Genomic DNA, 18,273 nt, shown 5'->3' with positions numbered 1-18,273 from the left:
GTCTGTTATGCCAGGGTAAACAATACGCAGAGATATACTGCTCAGAATTTCGGAGATGGGCAGCTGATACTGGTTGGAATGATGCTGCACTCCGAAGTCAATTTTGCCATGGTCTTTCAGAGAGATTGAAAGATGCATTTGCCTTTCATGAGAGACCTACCTCCTTGGATTCTGCTATGTCTCAGGCCGTTCGTATTGACAGGCGTCTTAGAGAGAGAGGAGAGATCTCTCCTTCCTGTCATACTCAGTCCCGGGACAGTGCAGCGGTCTCTTTCTGTGCGCAGGGGTCTCAGTCGCTGTCAGCCCCTTCTGAGCAGAAGCCTATGCAGCTGGGGTTGATTGCCTCTGACGATAGAAGATTCAGCCCGCATGGGAGGGTTTGTTTTTGTTGTGGAGGTATAAATCATTTGGCAAATGTTTGTCCCTCTAGGAGATTCAGGCAGTTTTCTGGGAGTAATAAAGAAACTAAAAGGAAAAAATCTTTTAAAAATGTTCCGTCTGTTACTATTGGAAGGGTTGAGGCGGAAATTGAAGGTTTTCCGTTTGCTTGTAGTTCCCGTTTTGTCCTGCCTGCTAGGGTGGCGCTAGAGAGCAAAAGCATTTTTTGTGAGATTTTTGTGGATAGTGGAGCAGCTGTCAATCTCATTGATAATCAATTTGCAATAACTTATGGTTTCCAGGTATGCACTTTGGGAAAGGATATTCCTGTGTTTGCTATTGATTCCGCTCCACTTTCTCAGAAATCATTAAAGGGCATAGTTCACAATATCCGTTTAATTGTCAGTGATGCTCATGTTGAGGATGTGTCATGTTTCGTCCTTAGCGGTTTGCCTACTCCTCTAGTGTTGGGGCTACCCTGGCTCACTAAACATAACCCCACCATTGATTGGCAAGCGAGGCAAATAAATGGTTGGAGTGACTTTTGCAGAGAGAATTGCCTCATGACATCTGTTTCTGAGGTTTCTACTAAGACTGTACCACCTTTCCTCTCTGAATTTTCGGATGTCTTCTCTGAGAGTGGAGTTCAGGGTTTGCCTCCGCACAGGGAGTATGATTTCCCTATTAATCTCATCCCAGGCGCCAAGCTGCCTAAATCTCGTTTATACAATCTTTCCCAACCTGAGAGGGTCGCTATGCGTGCTTATATCTCTGAGAGTCTGAGAAAAGGACACATACGACCCTCGAAGTCACCTGTTGCCGCTGGTTTTTTCTTTGTTAAGAAAAAAGATGGTTCTTTAAGACCTTGTCTGGATTTCAGGGAGCTGAACAGTATCACTATTCGTGACCCTTATCCGCTTCCTCTGATCCCGGACCTGTTTAACCAGGTTGTTGGGGCTAAAGTCTTTTCCAAATTAGACCCAAGAGGGGCATACAACCTGGTCAGGGTCAGAGAAGGAGACGAATGGAAGACGGCTTTCAATACCCCTGAGGGCCATTTTGAGAATTTGGTTATGCCTTTTGGTTTGATGAATGCCCCAGCCGTTTTTCAGCATTTCGTGAACAGCATTTTTTATCATTTAATGGGAAAATTTGTATTAGTGTATTTGGATGACATTTTGATTTTTTCTCCTGATTTCAAGACTCATAAGGAACATTTACGTCAGGTCTTGCTCATCCTGCGCTGCGGGAGAATAAATTATACGCGAAACTGGAAAAATGTGTGTTTGCGGTTCCAGAAATTCAATTTCTGGGGTTTCTTCTCTCCGCTTCTGTTTTTCGCATGGACCCCGAGAAGGTCCGCGCTGTGCTTGAGTGGGAGCTTCCTGAGAATCAGAAGGCGCTGATGCGTTTTTTGGGCTTTGCCAATTATTACAGGAAATTTATTTTGAATTATTCCTCTGTTGTTAAACCACTCACTGATATGACCAGAAAGGGGGTAGATTTTTCTTCCTGGTCGGTAGAGGCGCGTAAGGCCTTTTCTAATATCAAGGAGAGTTTTGCTTCCGCTCCCATCCTGGTACAACCTGATATTTCGTTACCCTTCATAGTTGAGGTTGATGCTTCTGAGGTAGGGGTGGGTGCGGTCTTGTCTCAGGGTTCCTCTCCTGCCAAATGGCAACCGTGTGCCTTTTTCTCAAAGAAACTCTCCTCCGCAGAGAGAAATTATGATGTGGGAGATAGGGAATTGTTGGCCATCAAGTTGGCTTTTGAAGAATGGCGCCATTGGCTAGAGGGAGCCAGACACCCTATTACTGTGTTTACTGACCATAAAAATCTGGCCTACTTGGAGTCAGCCAAGCGTCTGAACCCGAGACAGGCCAGATGGTCTTTGTTCTTTTCAAGGTTTAATTTTGTTGTCACGTTCCGCCCTGGGGTTAAGAATGTGAAGGCAGATGCCCTGTCACGTTGTTTTCCGGGAGGTGGGAATTTTGAAGACCCGGGTCCCATTTTGGCTGAAGGTGTGGTGGTCTCTGCTCTTTTTCCTGAATTGGAGGCAGAGGTGCAGGCAGCCCAGTCAGAGGCTCCTGATCTTTGTCCTCCTGGGAGGTTGTTTGTGCCTCTCGCTTTGAGACACAAGATTTTTAAGGAACACCACGATACGGTCCTTGCTGGGCACCCGGGGGCAAGAGCCACACTGGATCTCATCGCTCGGAGATTCTGGTGGCCTGCGCTTCGTAAGTCGGTTGAGGGTTTTGTGGCAGCTTGCGAGACTTGCGCTCGTGCCAAAGTCCCTCATTCACGGCGATCAGGTCCTCTCCTTCCCTTACCCATTCCTTCCCGTCCTTGGACACATCTGTCCATGGACTTCATAACGGACTTGCCTCGTTCCTCGGGGAAGACTGTGATTCTGGTGGTGGTGGACCGTTTTAGCAAAATGGTGCATTTCATCCCTTTTCCTGGTTTGCCCAATGCTAAGACGCCGGCGCAGGCATTTATTGATCACATTGTCAAATTGCATGGTATTCCTTCAGACATAGTCTCTGATAGGGGCACGCAGTTTGTTTCCAGATTCTGGAAGGCTTTCTGTTCTCGCTTGGGGGTTCGGTTGTCATTCTCTTCTGCTTTCCACCCGCAGTCGAATGGCCAGACAGAGCGCGTCAATCAGAATCTGGAGACATATCTGCGCTGTTTTGTGGCGGAGAATCAGGAGGATTGGTGTTCTTTTTTGTCCTTTGCTGAGTTTGCTTTAAATAACCATTGTCAGGAGTCCTCTGATAAGTCACCATTTTTTGGTGCATATGGGTTTCATCCGCAGTTTGGGACTTTCTCGGGAGAGGGGTCTTCTGGTTTACCTGATGAGGACAGATTCTCCTCGTCTTTGTCATCTATTTGGCAAAAGATTCAGGATAATCTAAAGAGCATGAGTGAGAGATATAAGCGTGTGGCAGATAAGAGACGTGTGCCTGGTCCGGACCTGAATGTTGGTGATCTGGTGTGGTTGTCTACCAAGAATATCAGATTGAAGGTTCCCTCCTGGAAGTTGGGTCCTAGGTTTATTGGGCCTTACAAGATCCTGTCTGTCATCAATCCTGTTGCCTACCGTCTTGATCTTCCTCAGACTTGGAAGATCCATAATGTTTTTCATAAGTCCTTATTGAAACCTTATGTTCAACCTATTGTGCCCTCGCCTTTGCCTCCTCCTCCGATTGTGGTTGATGGAAATCTTGAATTTCAGGTCTCTAGGATTGTGGATTCTCGTCTTGTCCGCGGTTCCCTCCAGTACCTCGTTCATTGGGAGGGTTATGGTCCTGAGGAGAGGATGTGGGTCCCAGTGACGGACATTAAGGCCTCTCGTCTCATCAGGGCTTTTCATAGGTCCCATCCTGAGAAGGTGGGCTCTGAGTGTCCGGAGTCCACTCGCAGAGGGAGGGGTACTGTCACAGCCAGACAGTTGAAAAGCTCTAACAGGAGCCTTTCAGATCCTCCTCCTTGAATTTATTTGTTTTGGTTTAGTTTCTCATCTCGTTAGTCTATCTCAGCTGTCATGCTGTTGGACTGATTGCTGCCCTTTAAGTTCCTCCCCAGAATGCAGTAGTGTGCGGCTTATACAACCTCCTGGAGTGTGTGTGCATGCTGTTCCTTGTTCCCAGTCCACAGTCCCCAGTCGTCTGCAAGATAAGTTCTGTTTATGTATTTATGATTTTCTGTTTTCTGGATCCAGGTGACCCTGACTCCCTCCGTGTCTGTGTAGGGAGCCGGTGGTCGTGTCCCCTCACTATTGTAGGGTCTTCAGGTGTAAGATAGTCGAGGTTCGTGGATATGCGCCCATCCACCTTTGGGGTGGTCGCATAGGCTGAGCAATAAGGGAGAGCGGCAGGTCTCTTGCAGGGGTCTCCCCTTTTGTTCCTTAGTTGTGGATCCAGTGAGTCATTGTTTAGATTATTGTCTTGTTTCCTGTACACCATCCGTGACATTAGGTTTGTCTTTTTGCTGATGACACAAAGATATGTAACAGGGTTGATGTTCCTGGAGGGAAACGCCAAATGGAAAAGGATTTAGGAAAACTAGAAGAATGGTCAGAACTCTGGAAACTGAAATTTAATGTGGATAAGTGCAAGATAATGCACCTGGGGCGTAAAAACCCAAGGGCAGAATATAGAATATTTGACACAGTCCTGACCTCAGTATCTGAGGAAAGGGATTTAGGAGTAATTATTTCAGAAGACTTAAAGGTGGGAAGACAATGTAATAGAGCAGCACGAAATGCCAGCAGAATGCTTGGATGTATAGGGAGAGGTATAAGCAGTAGAAAGAGTGAAGTGCTTATGCCGCTGTACAGAACACTGGTGAGACCTCACTTGGAGTATTGTGCGCAGTACTGGAGGCCATATCTCCAGAAGGATATAGATACTCTGGAGAGAGTTCAGAGAAGAGCTACTAAACTAGTACATGGATTGCAGGATAAAACTTACCAGGAAAGGTTAAAGGACCTTAACATGTATAGCTTGGAAGAAAGAAGAGACAGAGGGGATATGATAGAAACTGCTAAATACATAAAGGGAATCAACTCGGTAAAAGAGGAGAGCATATTTAAAAGAAGAAAAACTACCACAAGAGGACACAGTTTTAAATTAGAGGGGCAAAGGTTTAAAAGTAATATCAGGAAGTATTACTTTACTGAGAGAGTAGTGGATGCATGGAATAGCCTTCCTGCAGAAGTGGTAGCTGCAAATACAGTGAAGGGGTTTAGGCATGCATGGGATAGGCATAAGGCCATCCTTCATATAAGATAAGGGCCGGGGGCTATCCATAGTATTCAGTATATTGGGCAGACTAGATGGGCCAAATGGTTCTTATCTGCCGACACATTCTATGTTTCTATGGCAAGCCGGAAGCCTGTCAAGGGGTCCGGTTGCCATGGTAACCATTGGGACGCTGCCACAGCAGTGCAGCAGCCCGATGGAGAAGGGAGGGAGCTCAAGGACTGTGGGGATCTGCACCTTTCAGCCGGTGTTAGAATCGTGTGATTGGCTAGTCTGTATAGACTAGCCAATCAGAGCGATCGCTGGCTCGGGACCGCCCTCATTGGTACCGGGCTGGTTAGCTGAGATCCATGGCTGGGTGTATTTGTGTAACAGCCAGGGTCCCAGCACTGTCACCATGTCTGCAGACATGGTGACAGTTTAATGCCATGACGTGTATACTCGTCATGGAGCACCAAGTATACACGTCAAATAGCACTAAGGGGTTAAATAATAGAAACAGGGGCCCAGTTACTCACAAACATCGGCATTAATAAGGTAAGTCTGACCCAGGACAGAAACTGCACCTTGTAACACCACAGGCACCATGGCTCTGCACTATGCTGCTTAAATACTTAACTTTGGCGCCAGAACCGGGAGGCAGGAGGCGCGCTGAACGATGTGCGTTCCACCAGTGCGTTCTACCGCCTTGCACAGGATGCTGACTTTGAATGTAGACACGTGCCTCCCGGCATGCGCACCGCACTCAATACCTTGCGATACTCTCCCGCCGACCACCTGGATCATGCCCGATACACAGGGCGGACAGAGCGGGCACATCAATGCAGAGCAGCGCCAGGGACACACCACCTGGCTATGCTGAACTCTAAGGCCCCTTTCACACAGGCGAGATTTCCGCGCGGGTGCAATGCGTGAGGTGAATGCATAGCACCCGCCCTGAATCCGGACCCATTCACTTCTATGGGGCCGTTCACATGAGCGGTGATTTCCACGCATCACTTGTGCGTTGCGTGAAAATCGCAGCATGTTCTATATTGTGCGTTTCTCACACAACGCAGGCCCCATAGAAGTGAATGGGGATGCGTGAAAATCGCAAGCAAGTGCGGATGCGGTGCGATTTTCACGCATGGTTGCTAGGAGATGATTGGTATGAAAGCAACCCCGGACCCCATTAAAGTGAATTTACTGTATTATTTTCCCTTATAACAAGGTTATAAGAGAAAATAATAGCATTCTTAATACAGAATGCATACTAAAATGTGGATTGAGGGGTTAAAAAATTAAAAAATTAACTCACCTCATCCTGTTGTTCGCGCAGCCGGCATAGTCTTCTTGCTTCTTCTTTCAGGACCTGCCAAAGGACCTTTGATGACGTAATCGCGCTCACGACGTGGTGACGTCAGCGCAGGTCCTGCTGAATGAATATAGAAGATCCTTCATTCAGCAGGACCTGCGCTGACGTCACCGCACTCAGACGATGCCGGCTGCGCGATCAAGTGAGTTAATTATTTTTATTTTTTAACCCCTTCAGCCACATTTTACTTATAACCATGTTATACAGAACACCTAACCCAAACCCGAACTTCTGTGAAGAAGTCCAGGTTCTGGTCTGGGTACCACATTCAGTTATTTTATCACACGTGTGCAAAACCCATTGCACTCGCGTAGAAAAACCTGAACATCGGAACACAATCGCAGTCAAAACTGACTGCAATTGCGTGCCTACTCGCGCGGTTTTCCCGCAATGCACACGCGACGCATCCGGAGTAAATCCTGGACGCTCGTGTGAAAGAGGCCTGAGCCATGTAACCTGGAACACACCGCACGGTATAGGAGGCAAACACCACGGGGGGCTTCTCTGCAGGAATGAGGACAAATAAAACACAGAGTATGGCTGTTGGGGGCGCGTGTATATACAATCTAAGTCATTATACTAATTGTATGTTTAATCTAGTTGGGCGGTCCTAGTGGGGAGAACGAGGCAAGATTAACCCTTCATGTGCTGCCGAGGACGAAAAGGGAAAACCCTGTATCTATAGCCTGTATATAACCTGTATCTGCAGCCTGTATATAACACTGTATTTCCAGCCTGTATATAACCTGTATCTGCAGCCTGTATATAACCTGTATCTGCAGCCTGTATATAACACTGTGTCCTCAGCCTGTATATAACCTGTATCTGCATCCTGTATATAACACTGTATCTGCAGCCTGTATATAACACTGTATCTGCAGCCTGTATATAACACTGTATCTGCAGTCTGTATATAACACTGTGTCCTCAGCCTGTGTATACCCTGTATCTGCAGCCTGTATATAACACTGTATCTGCAGTCTGTATATAACACTGTGTCCTCAGCCTGTGTATACCCTGTATCTGCAGCCTGTATATAACACTGTATCTGCAGCCTGTATATAACACTGTATCTGCAGCCTGTATATAACACTGTATCTGCAGTCTGTATATAACACTGTGTCCTCAGCCTGTGTATACCCTGTATCTGCAGCCTGTATATAACACTGTATCTGCAGTCTGTATATAACACTGTGTCCTCAGCCTGTGTATTACCTGTATCTGCAGCCTGTATATAACCTGTATCTGCAGCCTGTATATAACACTGTGTCCTCAGCCTGTGTATAACCTGTATCTGCAGCCTGTATATAACCTGTATCCCCATCCTGTATATAACCTGTATCCCCATCCTGTACATAACACTGTATTTCCAGCCTGTATATAACATTGTGTCCTCAGCCTGTGTATAACCTGTATCTGCAGTCTGTGTATAACACTGTGTCCTCAGCCTGTATATAACACTGTATCTGCAGTCTGTAATATAACACTGTGTCCTCAGCCTGTATATAACACTGTATCTGCAGTCTGTAATATAACACTGTGTCCTCGGCCTGTATATAACCTGTACCTGCAGCCTGTATATAACCTGTGTACAGCCCTCCGGACCTCTATATACAGCTCACGCTCCTGTATCCGCGCGCCGCCTGGACCGTATACACCGCGGTAATGAGGTAAGTTCTCAGGTTCACATCACAGTGTGGGAGGGAAGCGATGCGGTCGGGCGGCTGCTGATTGGCTGCGGCGGCTGTCAGCTGTGCGCCTGTGTACCGGAGCAGTGCGGGCGGGGACAGAGCAGGAGAGGACTCACACAGCTGATCTGCCGCCGCCGCTGCAGGTAGGTGAGAGACGGAGCTCCGGGGGATGGAAGTGTTATTGTGCACGGTGAGGCAGATGGAGGTGGCTGCCAGGCAGAGAGGGCTCAGCACTGGCAGGTACGTGTCTGTGGAGGATACACAGGAGTTGTGCAGGACATGGCAGGCAGAGGTCAGATGTGTGACATCAGGAGATGGAGACCTGGGGTGCAGGGGATGGGGCAGTGCAGGGGTGCAGGGGATGGGGCAGACCTGGGGTGCAGGGGATGGGGCAGTCCAGGGGTGCAGGGGATGGGGCAGTGCAGGGGATGGGGCAGACCTGGGGTGCAGGGGATGGGGCAGTCCAGGGGTGCAGGGGATGGGGCAGTGCAGGGGATGGGGCAGTGCAGGGGTGCAGGGGATGGGGCAGTCCAGGGGTGCAGGGGATGGGGCAGTCCAGGGGTGCAGGGGATGGGGCAGTGCAGGGGTGCAGGGGATGGGGCAGTGCAGGGGTGCAGGGGATGGGGCAGTCCAGGGGTGCAGGGGATGGGGCAGTCCAGGGGTGCAGGGGATGGGGCAGACCTGGGGTGCAGGGGATGGGGCAGACCTGGGGTGCAGGGGATGGGGCAGACCTGGGGTGCAGGGGATGGGGCAGTGCAGGGGATGGGGCAGACCTGGGGTGCAGGGGATGGGGCAGTGCAGGGGATGGGGCAGTCCAGGGGTGCAGGGGATGGGGCAGTGCAGGGGATGGGGCAGACCTGGGGTGCAGGGGATGGGGCAGTCCAGAGGTGCAGGGGATGGGGCAGTCCAGGGGTGCAGGGGATGGGGCAGTCCAGGGGTGCAGGGGATGGGGCAGACCTGGGGTGCAGGGGATGGGGCAGGCCTGGGGTGCAGGGTGGAGAATGGCTGCAGAAGTTGCATATGGAAGGGGCTGCCCTGTGGAGGGAGGACTTGCTGTATTATGTGTCTCACATATACCTTCCCTTGATTGATTTAAAGAACATTGCACTCATAGAGGGCGGTGCATGTAATAAACCCAGAAAGTTACAAGAGGGTAGCATAATGTAGGCTTCCTCCTTGGCAGCAGCCTGTCTTCTGCATCTGATACATCATGGGGGTTCAGCAAAAACCAGGTATGGACGGCACCCACCGCCCTGCGATGCCATTTTTGCCTTTTTTTTTTTTTTTTGGATCCCTAAAGCTTCTTACAGTGTGGATACGGGTACGGCCACGCGGTCAGGTTTCTGCATGAGGTTTTTGAAGCCAAAACCAGGGATGAGTTCTGAAAACAGAGAAGACGTACCTGTCCTGTATAGCTTCTCTCCTTTTATGATCCACTCCTGATTTTGGCTGCACCAGGAATCCTGACTGTGTGGCCGGACCCTAATGCAGCAGTGTGGACACAGCCCAGAGACTTCACTCTAGACCTCATCCTTACCGTGCACGTTCGATGAATGTCCACCAACCTACCGACTTGGACCACCAAAACGTCTACTGAGCGTGGTGGTGTCCCGAGCCCCCCCCCTGAAGAAACGGGCATGTTTTTCCAGGGTCCATAATAATTAGGATATAGATGCGGAAGCAGAGGAACTGCATCATTTCACAGGTGGCAGTAAATCTATTACTCTGGACATATGAAACTTATCATGGCTCCATCAGTAGTTTTGTCTGTCAGTGATTTCCGGCTAAGGACCTGTTCACACAGTCACGTTACGGCTCAATACAAGCTTCGAGTCGTATGGAAAGGTATAAAGTACGTTGACGTTTTCAGGACCATACGCCCTCCGCTTGGCCGTGAGCCAAAGAGACTCCATGAGCGCTGTTATTCAGGAAAATTAAACGTATCCTGGAAGACGATAAATGGAAAATTATAAAAACCAAATATAAATATTTCAGATGGGAAAAAAAGACTTCCCTGGTGGTTTAGAGTAGAAGTAATGAAGGGGTTAATATTTGATTCCATGGTGGTCAAGAGTAATGTTCCCTTTCTCGGTGGTCTGGACTAGAAGAGGGGTTAGTATTTTATTCCTTGGTGGTCTAGGGTTCAAGAAGGGGGTTAGGACCTGTAGTCTAGGGTACAATAGAGGGTTAATACCTGGTAGCCTAGAATTGAAGAGAAGGTTTATATTTGAATCCCTGGTGGTCCGGGGTAATGTCTCCTTCCTTGGTGGTCTAGACCAGAATATGGGTAAGTAATTTATTCCCCTAAGGTTTGAGAGGGGTTAATATATGTAGCCTAGAGTACAAGGGAGGCTTAATGGTCTAGGCCAAGGATGCCCACCTTGCAGCCCTCCAGCTGTTGCAAAACTACAACTCCCAGCATCCTGGACCGCCTACAGCTATTAGGGCATGCTGGGAGTTGTAGTTTTGCAACAGCTGGAGGGACGCAGATTTAGCATCCCTGTTTGTAGGCTAATGTCCCCTTCCATAGTGATCAAACCTAGAAGGGGGTATCTGTTTATTCTGTGGTGATCTAAGGTACCAGAAGAGGTTAAAACCTGGAGGTCCAAGGTAGAAGAGAGGATTGACATTTCTTTAGTGGTATAGACTAGAAGAGATGTTAATAATCAATTCCCTGATGGTCCCGGTTAGAAAGGGTGTAAACAGCTGGTAGAGGGTTAATACTTAGTGGTCTAGGGTCCCCATTCTTTAGTGGTCTAGCTTACAGTAAGGGTTAATAATCAATTCTCTGGTGTTCTATGTTACAAATGGGTGTTAAAACCTGGTAGAGGGTACAAGATAGTGTTACTAACTGGTGGTCTTGTGTGCAAGAGGGGGGTCACTACCTGGTGGTCTTGGGTACAAGAGGGGGGGGGTCACTACCTGGTGGTCTTGGGTACAAGGGGGGGGTCACTACCTGGTGGTCTTGGGTACAAGAGGGGGGGGGTCACTACCTGGTGGTCTTGGGTACAAGAGGGGGGGGTCACTACCTGGTGGTCTTGGGTACAAGAGGGGGGGTCACTACCTGGTGGTCTTGGGTACAAGAGGGGGGTCACTACCTGGTGGTCTTGGGTACAAGAGGGGGGTCCCTACCTGGTGGTCTTGGGTACAAGAGGGGGGGTCCCTACCTGGTGGTCTTGGGTACAAGAGGGGGGGGTCCCTACCTGGTGGTCTTGGGTACAAGAGGGGGGGTCCCTACCTGGTGGTCTTGGGTACAAGAGGGGGGGTCCCTACCTGGTGGTCTTGGGTACAAGAGGGGGAGTCCCTACCTGGTGGTCTTGGGTACAAGAGGGGGGTCCCTACCTGGTGGTCTTGGGTACAAGAGGGGGGTCCCTACCTGGTGGTCTTGGGTACAAGAGGGGGGTCCCTACCTGGTGGTCTTGGGTACAAGAGGGGGGTCCCTACCTGGTGGTCACAGGTGTGAGAGGTGGTGTATGGTAGAACAGAGAATTAATACATTAATTTCCACTGGTCTAGAGTGGAAAGGGGTTAATATTCCAGTACCTGGTGGTCTAGTGGTGTCCTCACCTCCCCATTCTCCAGGGAGTTGTCCTGCTGTGTCCTGTCTGCCAGGAAGCTGAATGCAATTTGCACATGGTGTTCAGCTTCCCTTCCAGACGTGGACTGATTCGTGTTGGGGCAGAGAAGACTGTACGACTGCTGACTGTAAGATTGTACAAGACTTTTCATTACTAGAACTGTGTCTTATAGTCCAAGAATACACCATGTAGAGAAGTGGTGCCATCAAGGAGGAAGCAGTGTGTGCCCTAAAGACCACTGGACTCTAAACGAGTCCTGTAGGCAACTGCTCCACTTTCCCCGTGTACTAGCTTTAATAAATCGCCCCCATTTTTCATGTCCCTCCTAATTTGGTATCCTGCATGGTGATCAGAAATGTTACCTACAGAAGAGATCTGCTCGTGGACTATGGCTGAATGTATATGGACGGTAACCAGCTGTTACCGGTCACTGCTGATATAAAGGGGTGGTCTCATCCATGCCAATTCCATACATCGTATTGGGATGCATAGGTGACATGGAGGGGAGACCCCTGCAAATACCAATTGCATATTTAAATGTCCCCTACTGTACATTCTTCCAATATTAGGAGGAGTTGTGTGACCCCAGAAAACCTTATAATGCACACCTCGGCTGCTGCAGAACCTTTTTGATGAGTAAGAGTGGAAGTGTTTCCTCACCACCATATATTCATTCATTGATATCAAATGCCGTCATCCTCTTCAGAAAACCGGGTGCAACAGGTGAGGCATATGTTATGAGCTTCTGCAGCGGCTGAGGTGTGTAGTGTGAGGTTCTGCAGCGGCTGAGGTGTGTAGTGTGAGGTTCTGCGGCGGCTGAGGTGTGTAGTGTGAGGTTCTGCGGCGGCTGAGGTGTGTAGTGTGAGCTTCTGCGGCGGCTGAGGTGTGTAGTGTGAGCTTCTGCGGCGGCTGAGGTGTGTAGTGTGAGCTTCTGCGGCGGCTGAGGTGTGTAGTGTGAGGTTCTGCAGCGGCTGAGGTGTGTAGTGTGAGGTTCTGCGGCGGCTGAGGTGTGTAGTGTGAGGTTCTGCGGCGGCTGAGGTGTGTAGTGTGAGGTTCTGCAGCGGCTGAGGTGTGTAGTGTGAGGTTCTCCCGCGGCTGAGGTGTGTAGTGTGAGCTTCTGCGGCGGCTGAGGTGTGTAGTGTGAGCTTCTGCGGCGGCTGAGGTGTGTAGTGTGAGCTTCTGCGGCGGCTGAGGTGTGTAGTGTGAGGTTCTGCGGCGGCTGAGGTGTGTAGTGTGAGGTTCTGCGGCGGCTGAGGTGTGTAGTGTGAGGTTCTGCGGCGGCTGAGGTGTGTAGTGTGAGGTTCTGCGGCGGCTGAGGTGTGTAGTGTGAGGTTCTGCGGCGGCTGAGGTGTGTAGTGTGAGGTTCTGCGGCGGCTGAGGTGTGTAGTGTGAGGTTCTGCGGCGGCTGAGGTGTGTAGTGTGAGGTTCTGCGGCGGCTGAGGTGTGTAGTGTGAGGTTCTGCGGCGGCTGAGGTGTGTAGTGTGAGGTTCTGTGGCGGCTGAGGTGTGTAGTGTGAGGTTCTGCGGCGGCTGAGGTGTGTAGTGTGAGGTTCTGCGGCGGCTGAGGTGTGTAGTGTGAGGTTCTGCGGCGGCTGAGGTGTGTAGTGTGAGGTTCTGCGGTGGCTGAGGTGTGTAGTGTGAGGTTCTGCGGCGGCTGAGGTGTGTAGTGTGAGGTTCTGCGGCGGCTGAGGTGTGTAGTGTGAGGTTCTGCGGCGGCTGAGGTGTGTAGTGTGAGGTTCTGCGGCGGCTGAGGTGTGTAGTGTGAGGTTCTGCGGCGGCTGAGGTGTGTAGTGTGAGGTTCTGCGGCGGCTGAGGTGTGTAGTGTGAGGTTCTCCGGCGGCTGAGGTGTGTAGTGTGAGCTTCTGCGGCGGCTGAGGTGTGTAGTGTGAGGTTCTGACGAAGCTATGTGGTTATTTTGTAGCTCTGAACTGTATGATACACACTGCAGCTCCTGCAGAACCTCTTCTTAATGAACACCATATGTCGGTCAATCCGTAAATAACACTGTAGAATCTGATCTGTAACACACTACTCCTACAGGGAGAGATAAGCAGCGCCTTTGTGGTGGCGCTCATCTCCGTATAATTATTTATACACATTATTATTTACAGACAATGGATACTTGCCGTGGACGTGTATTGTAATGTAGTGGACTTTCCGAGAATTCCTGTATACCTTTGTAATACTATTTATTGCCGGTGGGAAGGGTGAATGTACCATGCCCTGCGCAGAGGATGCGGGATATTTCTGGAATCGGCATTCCCTGGTATTTATAGTGAATAGGAGGTTGGTTGCCCGATACGGTATGTATAGGGAGTCTACTCTATATTGTCCCCTGGAGAGAAGATCCGCTCATGGCTGTAGTTGTAGCTAGTGTTGTCCTACAACCTGTGGCTCTCCTGCTGCTACTATAACTCCCATCATGGCTGCTTGTATATGAATTATATAGTTATCCTCTTGCTGCAAAATGGCGCAACTGTATGTCTGGCTTTTATCGACTTGCCACAACCTGACCTATAGTTACTTTGTTGTGTGGCTCGCAAGCTGATCCTGCGCCATCCGATGTGGGTGTCACCTGTTATGTAAAGCTCACACCTTTCTGCAACAGCCGGGATTGGAGCAAACTTGCTGTTTAACCCCTTATACCAGTCAATAATGACTGGTGAGAGAGGGAGACACGGCCAATAGGCCGCTATGGCAGCAGACCTGCCTAAGGTATGGCATAATAGTGTACCTATCAGTAAAACACGGACAGGCTGGTGTTTGGTTCTCGGCTGAGTTCCTGTTGCTGCCATAGCTACTGGAAAGTTAAGTGTTTCCTTTCCCTTTTGCATTTTGTTTTGGTTTATCTGTGTGTTGTTTTCCTCCTGCCCTTTGTTGTAGGCCCCTTGCAGACGAGCGTGAGCGGAATAGGTCCAGATGCATTGCGGATGCGTTCAGTGAAATATGCGCAATTTCGCAAGCAAGTCTATTCAGTTTAGTATGCGATCGCGTTCAGTCGTTCAGTTTTTATCACGTGGGTGCAATGCGATTTAATTCATTTTGCACGCGTGTGATTAAAAAACTGAAGGTATACAAACAACATCTCTTAGCAACAATCCATGAAAAGCACATCGCATCCGCACTTGCTTGTGGAGGCGATGTTCACGCAGCCCCATTCACTTCTATGGGGCCAGCGTTGCGTGAAAAACAATGCTCATGTACACAGCCCCATTAAAATGAATGGATCCAGATTCCGTGCAGGCGCAATGCGTTCGCATCACTTATTGCACCCGCGCGGAAAATTTGCTCGTGTGAAAGGAGCCGTAGGCCCGAGGGAGACTCCTGGTCGGCCTTCCTTTCTGGAGGAACAGGTAGTCTGTCCTGTCACTATCACCAGGGTCTTTTAGGGTGAGTTAGGACTCTAGGTCCCCCTTCGTATGAACTCGCCTACCTTTGGGGTCTGTTCATACTGATAGCCAGTCAGGACTGTGACTAGGAATTTGACTAAGGCCTAGTTCACACGATCGTTTTTTTTGCGAGTGTACAGGCCGTTTTTTTGTGTTCCGTATACGGAACCATTCATTTCAATGGTTCCGCATTAAAAACGGAATGTGTTCCGCGAGCATTCAGTTTCCGTATTTCCGTTCCGTTGAAAGATAGAACATGTCCTAATATTGCCCGCAAATCACGTTCCGTGGCTCCATTTAAGTCAATGGGTCCGCAAAAAAAAACTGAACACATACGGAAATGCATCCGTATGTCTTCCGTATCCGTTCCGTTTTTGTAGAACCATCTATTGAAAATGTTATGCCCAGCCCAATTTTTTCTATGTAATTACTGTATATGCCATACGGAAAAACGGAACGGAAAAGCAGAACGGAAACACAACGGAACAAGGGATCCGTGAAAAACGGACCGCAAAAAACTATAAAAGCCATACGTTCGTGTGAACTAGGCCTAAGAGGTGTCCTTCTTTCTTTCCTTGCTTTCAGGCCTTGTTCCCTCTCCTTCTTCGTCTGGTGTGGTGTCTCCCTCCCACACATGGGCGTGACAAGATCGCAGAGTCAAGTTCCATAGTAGGATAATTTTTTTTTTTTTTAATTAACGTTTAATAAATGGGTTCCTCCACAATTAAAGGGGTTATCCGAGATGCGCCACGGTCCGTGCAGCCTCCACTTCCGGGACCATACATTGGTCATGTGATTCCAGCCTATTACAACCTGCAGCGCAAGCGTGAGTTTGAATCTTTTGCTAAAGCAATTGCAAGATATTCAGACTCGCACAAGCGCTGCGGATTCTAACCCCAGGCTGTCCAATGTACGGCACGTGATCCCGGAAGTGGTGGCTGCATGCAGCACATTCTTGGATACATAATACTTATCCTCTATCCACTCTTTGGGACTGCCAGAGATAGCCGAGTACAGCGCTCATATATTTCTCGGCAGTCCCGTGTAGTTAAATGCATGACCGCCGCTCCATTTAGATGGATTCCCGTTCTCGCAATCGTTAGGGGTCACACCACTCGAAACACTCACAGATCGGATTCTTAGGCCCTATCCTGCGGAGAGGGATAAGTATGGTTTGCGTTAAAACCCCTGTAAAAACAAAATGATTTAAAGCCAAAAAAATTATTGATTTAAAAAAAAACAACAACTCTAGAGCGTGCTAAAATAGTGAAATAAAAACATACGGATTTGGTGTCAATTACGTATAATAAATCTGAAATGTTATTTATACTGCACAATAAGCATGTAAACAATAAAAAATCCTAAAAATCTGTTAGAATTTTATTGAAAAAGTGAATAAAATGTACATAACTCATTGTATGTGGCCCAATATTATATCACTGAAAAACATAACTCCTCCAGCAGGAAAACAAGCCCTTATGGAAAAATTTGCAGTCATGACTCATGACTTTCGGAAAGCGGCAATGAAGACACGGGAAAAAAAAAGGTCAATCCTTGGGGCCCAAAATAGGTTGTGTCCTGAAGGGGTTGAAGGGAAAGTTTCCATGTCTGATTATTCATTAAGAAGCCTTTCGGGATAATGGATTACCTCCATTGTTTGATAATCATACATCAAATACATTCATTGTGTTACTTGGCAACAGGGGCTGCAGTACGTGGGTGACACCACTCCATCTCCATGCTCCTGTAAAGACTGGCAGGTGACACTCACGAAGTACAGAAGGGCCGAGGCCACGTGTAGATGTGTGAAGAGACCATTTCAGTACCACATGGCGTAAAGTGGAAGGTGGTCCAGATCTCCAGCTTTGATGTGAACAGTTCTATTTAAGTAATTTCTAGAATTTATCAATAAGTTAATTGTTTGCAGATTTTTTTACGTTACTTTTTCAGAATATATCACTAATATTTGGCATATTTTACATTTGGTATATTGGTTGCACAACGATATTCCTAAAGATTGTAGTAGCTTGCTAGAAGTCACCATGTCCCTATTGATATCTATGTGAGGGACTTATATACATAAGGAAAAACCGCAGGACTCCAGGAATATTCTTCAATCCTCCATCTTTATTCGCATAAACAAAAGCAACGTTTCGATCCTTTGTGGTTCTTCATCAAGCCAAAGGCTTGATGAAGACGCATAAAGGGTTGAAACATCGCTCTAGTTTTTGAGAATAAAGATGGAGGATTTAAGAATATTCTTGGAGTGCTTTAAGTTATTGGGTAGGTCAAGACAATAAAGGGCTGGAGGAGAAGTTGTTGGGTAGACCATGAAGATAACAAGCTTGAGGAGAATTTGTGGTCTTGTGTAGGATGCCATTGCATTTTAGGTCAGAAAGATGAGTAGGCAGCAGAGGTGCGGTAGGTCAGGAAGGCTCTGGTGGAGATATTGTTTAGTAGGGCATCGTCATAAGAAGCTAGAGGAGAGGTTGCTGAGTTGCTCAGTAGGTTTGGAAGCCCAGGATGGGCCCGGCCTTGCATGCTTAGTCTGTAATGTAACTAACCTGGAGGCAAGAAGGTAAGAGGCCAACTGGAGAAGTTGTTGAGTAGATTAAGAAGATGCTTGAGGAGCAGTTGCTAGTAGGGCTGAAACGATTACTCGATTAAATCGAGTAATTCGACACAAAAAAATCCTTAATGCAAATATTTTTCATCGAAGATTCGTTTGTGTCATGTGACCACGGAGCAGTACTGAAGCGCTTGCTATTACTCCCGCTCCGTGGTCTCCCGCTGGCCCGCAATCCTCACCTTTCCAGCAGGGGGGCCTCCGGACACTCCACAGCACGTCCATGGTCCCGCGTTGCACTGACCTGACGCGCTGTGTGACGTCAGACGCGGAGCAGCGCGGAACGATGGAGTGCCGCCGGCACCATTGCTGGAAAGTTAAGTTGGTGCGACTAAGGACGGGCTCCCGGAGTGCACAGCATCATAGCAACCAATGATGCTGTGCACTCCGGGTGTCAGGAGGAGCAGGGGGGGGGGGGGGGGTGAATTCACAAGGGGGGGGAGAGCTGCTGGCACAAGGGGGGGGGGGAGAGCTGCTGGCACAAGGGGGGGG

At 48.7% G+C, this 18,273-nt stretch overlaps 1 protein-coding gene across 3 annotated transcripts in view; it reads left to right on the top strand.

Moving 5' to 3' along the window:
• The first annotated feature begins 8,279 nt into the window (after positions 1-8,279).
• RCAN2 (regulator of calcineurin 2) overlaps positions 8,280-18,273 on the top strand; it is an 89,483-nt gene continuing 79,489 nt past the window's right edge. Inside the window, exon 1 of one of the 3 annotated variants that reach the window (XM_040427295.1) lies at positions 8,280-8,332. The gene's annotated coding sequence lies outside the window, so the exon portion shown is untranslated. Of the gene's footprint in view, positions 8,337-11,875; positions 11,895-18,273 lie in introns of those variants that run through there. The other 2 variants (XM_040427296.1, XM_040427297.1) reach the window with 2 other exon arrangements.

Source organism: Bufo bufo, chromosome 4, assembly GCF_905171765.1.
Source record: "Bufo bufo chromosome 4, aBufBuf1.1, whole genome shotgun sequence".
Lineage (NCBI taxonomy): Eukaryota > Metazoa > Chordata > Amphibia > Anura > Bufonidae > Bufo > Bufo bufo.
This window is presented reverse-complemented; position numbering and strand designations above follow the sequence as displayed.